At 43.6% G+C, this 6,526-nt stretch overlaps 1 long non-coding RNA gene across 1 annotated transcript; it reads left to right on the top strand.

The window, feature by feature from the left end:
• Nucleotides 1-994: 994 nt before the first annotated feature.
• LOC115945503 (uncharacterized) lies at nt 995-2,804 on the top strand. Its single transcript, XR_004079827.1, has 3 exons — nt 995-1,152; nt 1,592-1,800; nt 2,359-2,804. It is a non-coding gene; the product is annotated as an uncharacterized lncRNA (long non-coding RNA).
• Nucleotides 2,805-6,526: the final 3,722 nt, after the last annotated feature.

Raw genomic sequence — 6,526 nt, 5'->3', positions numbered from 1 at the left:
CAAAGCCAATCTCACTGGCTTTTTCTTACCTGAGAGTATATCACTGACTTTTTTTATCTCATGTATGGGGTGAAGGGGAAAGGATGGCCCCTCTACCACACTATTAAAGCCTTTGTTTTAAGCATGCTTATTGCTGCTCACTTTATCTAACATCAGGATTTCATTTGTTGGAGCAGAACTGATGTAAACAGATCTGTGGTGTGCATTCATCCTCATATGTTCAAATATTGGACACTTTCGTCCATCCCTTGCTCAGAGCCTGCATGGGGATCATAGGGTCAAGGCTACATCTGCCACTCTTCCAGCCAGATTTGCTCAGATAAGTGGTAAGAAACAGAACCAGCGTCAGTTTTGTTTACCAAGAATTGTCAAATATGCAGCGCTATGAATACCAGTGTGTCTTGGATTACATTGCAGGCGGATTGTATTTGATAAAGCAAGCCTAGAGGTGAATCTGACCTTGAATCTTTACCCAACCAGGTAATGAAAAAAGCTTAAATTAAGACTTTGATAAGGAGCAAGAGAGGTGGGTGGTTTTGGTTTTTGGGTGGGTGTTTTTTGGGTAATTTTGCCTGACATTATCTGTATAAGAGAGGAAACATATGATACAATTTGCAATTTTCTATTAAGCTTCTGAGTGTTAGCAGCAGCATAAGATATGGTGCCTTTGAAGTACCTCAATAGCTTGAGATACTTATTTAGACAAGGAATGTGAACTGCATGATGGGGAGCTGGTGAAAAGTGAGTCTGTGTTTTCCAACAGTGCTACCTACAAGTTCTGCTTTAATTGACGATATTAATTCGAAGCCTTTCAACCAAAAAAAATTGTGGCTAATGTTGACCCTTATTGATCTCCGAGATACTCTTAATCTTATATTGGAGATGAAGGTGGACCCAGTGTGTGCAGGATCTTCCATGAACATTATCTTTTTCTTTACTTTGAGTTTCATCTTCCTTAAGGTGATTTAGATCAAGCTACTCATCTGCTACAGCCAGTTGAAGGAGAGAGGCACCAACCGTGGGATATTGTTCATGTCACTTATCCTAAATTTCATTTTTTCACCATCCTATATGCAGCCTCTGGAAGTGATTTGCCCTCTTCACTGACTTTGGACAGACCACGGATCCAAGGCTCTGATTAGATGGCTTAAGGTAAATTTGATCAATGATCATGCTAGTGTCCATGTTGACTTTACTCTTCTTCCTAAAAGTCAGAGAGCTGAAAAGGAGAGGAACACTGCCAGTGCCATCCAAGGTACCCAAAGGAAAGCTCAGTCTGTAAGACTCCTAAAGGAAATAATTTTTGCCTTTTCTCCTCTTTTCGAGCTCTTCTTTGAGATCTGCCACATTTTACTCTTTATATTTCATGTACCTCTTCATTTTGGAGATAAATACCTGACCCTGGGCTGGAGATCTGCCATGGTATCATGATAAGTGACCCCTGCTTCAACAACCTGTTTCATCGTCATCTAGTTTTGGTTTCTACTGTAATTTTTGCCTTTCTCCGCTTCAAATGCTTTAGCAAGTATGCATGTTATCCCAACAAATACCTATTTTAGGTCCTAACTGGAAAAGCTCCTTTCCATTCCAGGGATATTTTGAAAGTCTGGAGGTGAGTCTGGGCATGTCTATGTGGATAGGCCCAGACAAGTACGCTCATCTGCCATGCTCTGAGCTGATCGAATGGGAGCCAGTTCTGCTCTGGAAATCATTGAGACATTCTCCTGCAGCTTCGTGCCCATGCTAACATGCCCTGCAGAGGAGACCACATCTGTCTGCACTGATCTGTGTAGGCATGCCGTACGTATATAAAGCACATAATTTTGTTCCTCTCTTTCTTGTTGGTTGCTTGTCCTGATGCACACATATGTGCATTTACATAACATCATGTGCACAGTCCCATTTTGATCACCTGTTGCAACCTACAGAGGCTTAAGTGAAACCAAAATATCACAGGAATTATTTTTTTCTGCATGTAATAAATACTGCCTTTTAAGCGAACAAGCAACTAAAAAACAGCCTATATCCTCTATTAATGAAATGCTATACTGGCAAATGAACTAGATGACCTGACCACCATCACAATGTATGATTTGTGATGTAATTGAAATTAATTGGAAGCCTGGGTCTTGTAAACTCTTTACTCCAGGCAATACACTCCAGAAAGAATTAAAAGAGAAATGTTAGTTCAAAAGGCAATCTTTTCCAGCTACATCTGCATTTAGGGCTCACTCTGCAGGCTTGCAGACTGTGTTGAAATGAGCAAAGGGAATAGAGATCCTGAATCAAACAGCGAACAGCATCTTGCTATGCAGACACAGACTATGGCCTGAAACCAACTAACATGTTTTTTTACAGCCCCTGCTGCCCCTGAATTCTTGGAGGAATTCTGGCTGGTGCAGATTTCCTCCTGGAGCATTAGCAAAAAGCATGCTGGAGCACCGGTCTCATGCCACCTTCAAAGAGTGCTCCCTTGGCCCCATCTATGGGGCCAGTCCTCCTGGCGCTGGTGTTGTCCCTTGGAAGACCCCAGGTGTTCTGGGTGCCTGACGCTTATAACTGTGGACAGCTGTTTTGTGGAACACAAGTGGGATGGAAAAAGTCAAGTATCTTTTTCCCCTTTTCTCACATTAGTGGAAAAAGAGCTTTCAGTCATGCTTGAGAGACTATTTTTGCACACAGTGCTCTCATAGACTGTGGAGGGTGCATACTGATATATGAAGTGGATATCTATGGATATATTTCTGTGTTTTTGGCTAACCAAATGTAATGGATGCCTTCATTATTAAAAGTCTACTCCAATAGCCAGTGGTGTATTTACCCACATTTGTTTGCGGTGACCACTGCATTTCTTCCTCATCTTGTAGCATTTAAACAAGCATTACTCTGCTCATACTGGTGGAGGTACCTCTGTTTCTAAAGGCTTGTTTAAAAAGGGAGGATAGTGTGCATTAAGACAGGGTATGAATTTACAGCGCTCTTCGGGTATCCACACTCAATAGAAAAGCTATAAGGACGGAAAAATGTGCAATTATGCCCAGTGGAATGGCTTGTTTAGCTAAATCTGGTCTAACTGTGGATAATGCCTTATTCAGATGGCAATTTCGGTCACCTGGCAGATGTTCATGTAAGTCCACATAGCTTTTGAATAATTATTCTACAGCTTCTCATCCCATTTTTGAGACATGATTTCCACTCTCTCCAGTCACTGTTTTTCTTGGCCTTATTCCAGATGTGTGCAATTTGATAAAATCCCTGTTCGAATGCAGAGTTTTTGGAGCTGTAATCACTTTTGGCAGCCTCCCCAGTAAGATAAGCTGATCTCCAAATATTAAAAAGATTGGATTGATACAAAGCTCTAGCCTATTATCCTTGAAAAATAAACAATATTCACTACTCCATGAAGGGCTATTCCTGGAAAAAGCAGATCTGATTTTTAACACAGAAAGCTGAGGGCAGTAATAACAGCTTTGTTCAGTTTCTCTTCATAACACCAGTGATGCTATGACTGTATTTTTAAACCGAAATATCACTTTAAGCTATTGGTAGTTGTTATAACTACATCTGAACAAAGACAGAGATTGAGTAGATGTATGCCACTCCAACATTCTTTGGTACTGTTATTACTATCTGCAACATCCAGCCTTTTCTTTCCAAAGCTGATGCCTTCCAGAATGTGCACATTGAAAGGCTCACACTCAGTGGTGTTATGCTGAAAATTCACTGGGCTTCAATGGTCACACTGAGACTGATAAAGAATCAGCTAGTCTTACCAAGTTAACTATTTCGTGGAATGAGAGAACCACTCAGGCTGCAAGGGACCTCAGGAAGGCTCTAGTCCAACCCTCTGCTCAAAGCGGGATTAGGTCTGAGATTAAATCATGTTGCTCAAAATCTCATCCACCTGGGACCTTAAAATGTTCAAGGATAGAAATTGCACAGCCTCTCTGGGCAGCTCTTGATGGACTGTCCTGATGGAGAAAAAGTTTTTTCCCTGCATTCAGCCTTCGCATTGTAGCTCAGTCATGAGTTTCATGATGAGTCAAACCAGTTTCCTGAAATACATTGGGGTGGTTTTGTGCTTTGAAGAGGATGTCAGTAGAGACTTAACAGTTTTCCTGAACTTTTTTTGCCCTTCAGAGATGGTTCCTACAGGATCCACCCTTCAGTAGCCTGGAGACATTGAAGACTGTTTTGCTACTTGGTCAGTAGTCTGCTACTCATCTTCATTCTCTTTAAGTCCACTGTTTCAGGGTCTCCACAACCCAGCCTGCCACTGATTATCACTCTCCCAACCAGTGTGAATGCTTTATGAATAGCAGACCCAGGGTGTGTGTGTGTGATCCCAGGCTGGCTTATCTAGTACCCGTGTCAAGCAGTTGGTCCAGACATTTTCCAGAAACTTCCTGGTTTGCCTGCATCCCTTTCTAGTGTTCTTTCACCATACAACAGGGATGTTAAAATCTCCCATAAGAGACAGAGTATATGATCCAGAAATATCTTTAAGTTGTTAAAGAAGGCCTCATCTTCTTCCTCACACTGATTAAGTGGTCATTAACAAACTCTCACCAGACTGTCACTGACCTACAAGCTCTCACTCAGCCTAATGTCTAACCCATTGAGGATCTCCAAATATCAGAGCTGCTTCATCACATACATTCATCCACACCACTTTGTCTTCCAGGCTGTGAAGATCTGGTATCCACAGACAATGAGGACTCCAGTTGTGTGAGCTGTCTCAGCACATCCCTGTTACTCTAATGATGTTGTAGCTCCTCTTCACCAACCAGACTCAGAAGAGACAACCTAGGGCCCTACGCCCTTAGCCAGCACCCCAAAATCCATGTAGTCTCTCCTGATATGCTTGAAGTCCCTTGTAGTAACATTGGTGCTCATGTGGAAAAGCAGCTAGGGTAATAACCTGAGGCCAGATAGCCCTTGGTCATCTCTGTAGTGTCCCAGACACAGGTCAGGTTGGCAGGCAGAGACTTCCTCCTCCTACAGTAAGTTGTCTCCAGCAACTCTCAACCTCCTCTTCCTCTCCATGCATATGCTTGGTTGAGGACCAGCCAGCCATGACACCTCCCTGAAGAGAGGTCATCTCCCCTTAAGTCCCAGGCCAGGGTGCTGCTTTTGTAGCTGCAGAACCATATGCCAAGAAGAACCCTTACACAGGATGCCTGAAATGGTGCAGTCTTTTGCATCTTGTGAGTTTTCATCCATCAGCCCTCTGTAGGCATCTTACTCTCAGTGTGTCAGTCCTGACAGGAGCTTGGAGATGCTGGGATGGGGAAGCACATGGTGTGATGTAGCAGGAGCATGATGGACCTGACCAGCAGATGTGGCATGCGGAAACAACAGAAGGGCTTCTGCACACCAGCACCCTGCCAGTTAAAGGATCCCTGATTTTCCCAGCATTGCAGGCACCCTCTTGCTGGAGCATTTTAGCTCTTTTACATGACCTCATCTTCACACCAGGAGCACTGGTGTGAAGTTGCCCACATGTGCAAGTCAGTCAGTCTGCAAGTACACAGAGACGTGGAGGGCTGGTGCTGGTGGTGGAACAGGCATGAAAACAGTGCCACATTTGTGGTGGTGGCACTCGCCCTCGGGGGAGCAGGGACCTGAGATCCTTACAGGAAATGTCAGGCAGAGGTTTGCACTTCCAGTGCAAGCATGGAGAGCCAAAAGAGATGGATACCAGGGGCAGCTCAGCCTTGGTAAACCAAGAAGCATTGGCAGGACTCCAACCTGGGAGTGCCCAGAGGGAGTTAAGGCCTCCTCCAGACCCTAGGCCATGCACAGAGCCCATGTGGGCTAGAGACATCTTCTAAAAGTCCAGTGAAGGATATCACAAGTGCTAGAGGTAGTAAAGAGAAATAGTCAAAAGCCTGGCCTTCCTTTGGAGTGATACAAGACATGACAGAAGTTGCACCTGCAAACCTGAGTGGATTTCTAGCTAACAAGGTAAACCCACAACAACAATTCAAACCGATGTGGTTTTTTGTTTGTTTGTTTTAACTTTATAGCCTTTATTTTACACACTTCTCCATTAGTAATGGAAATGCCTTCAAGCAATGCGGTTTCCTTCTCATGAACCTCCTCCTTGACCTCTGTCTCCAGAGAGATGAAATGTCATGGCCTGAAATCAAGCAATTCTAATAATTGTCTGCCACTTAACAGTGTAGTGGCACCCATCAGCTTCATCCTAAAACTGGGGAACTCAAGGAGACTGGGTTAAGCGATTGCTCTGGGACTCACGAGAACAGGGGGTGACTGTCCTGCCTTTCTGGCCAGCCTTTATCTTTCAAACCACACTGCTTCCATCAGTGACTTGGTAGTGAAATCATGGCACTGGTATGCCTAAATCTTCTACAGTCTTCACTTTTTTTAGTTATTGTAAACACCAAATCATTATCGTGGCTATCTCAGCTGAGGCGGTGGACAAAAACAAGCTCTTGGAAAGAAAATAACAGGGGTGTGTTTTGTGGCTTCAAGAGATCACATAATGACAGGATGTGGAGAA

Source organism: Melopsittacus undulatus, chromosome 5 (assembly GCF_012275295.1).
Source record: "Melopsittacus undulatus isolate bMelUnd1 chromosome 5, bMelUnd1.mat.Z, whole genome shotgun sequence".
NCBI classification, from domain to species: domain Eukaryota; kingdom Metazoa; phylum Chordata; class Aves; order Psittaciformes; family Psittaculidae; genus Melopsittacus; species Melopsittacus undulatus.
The sequence above is the reverse complement of the archived record's forward strand: the minus strand, read 5'-3'. Positions and strand labels throughout refer to the sequence as shown.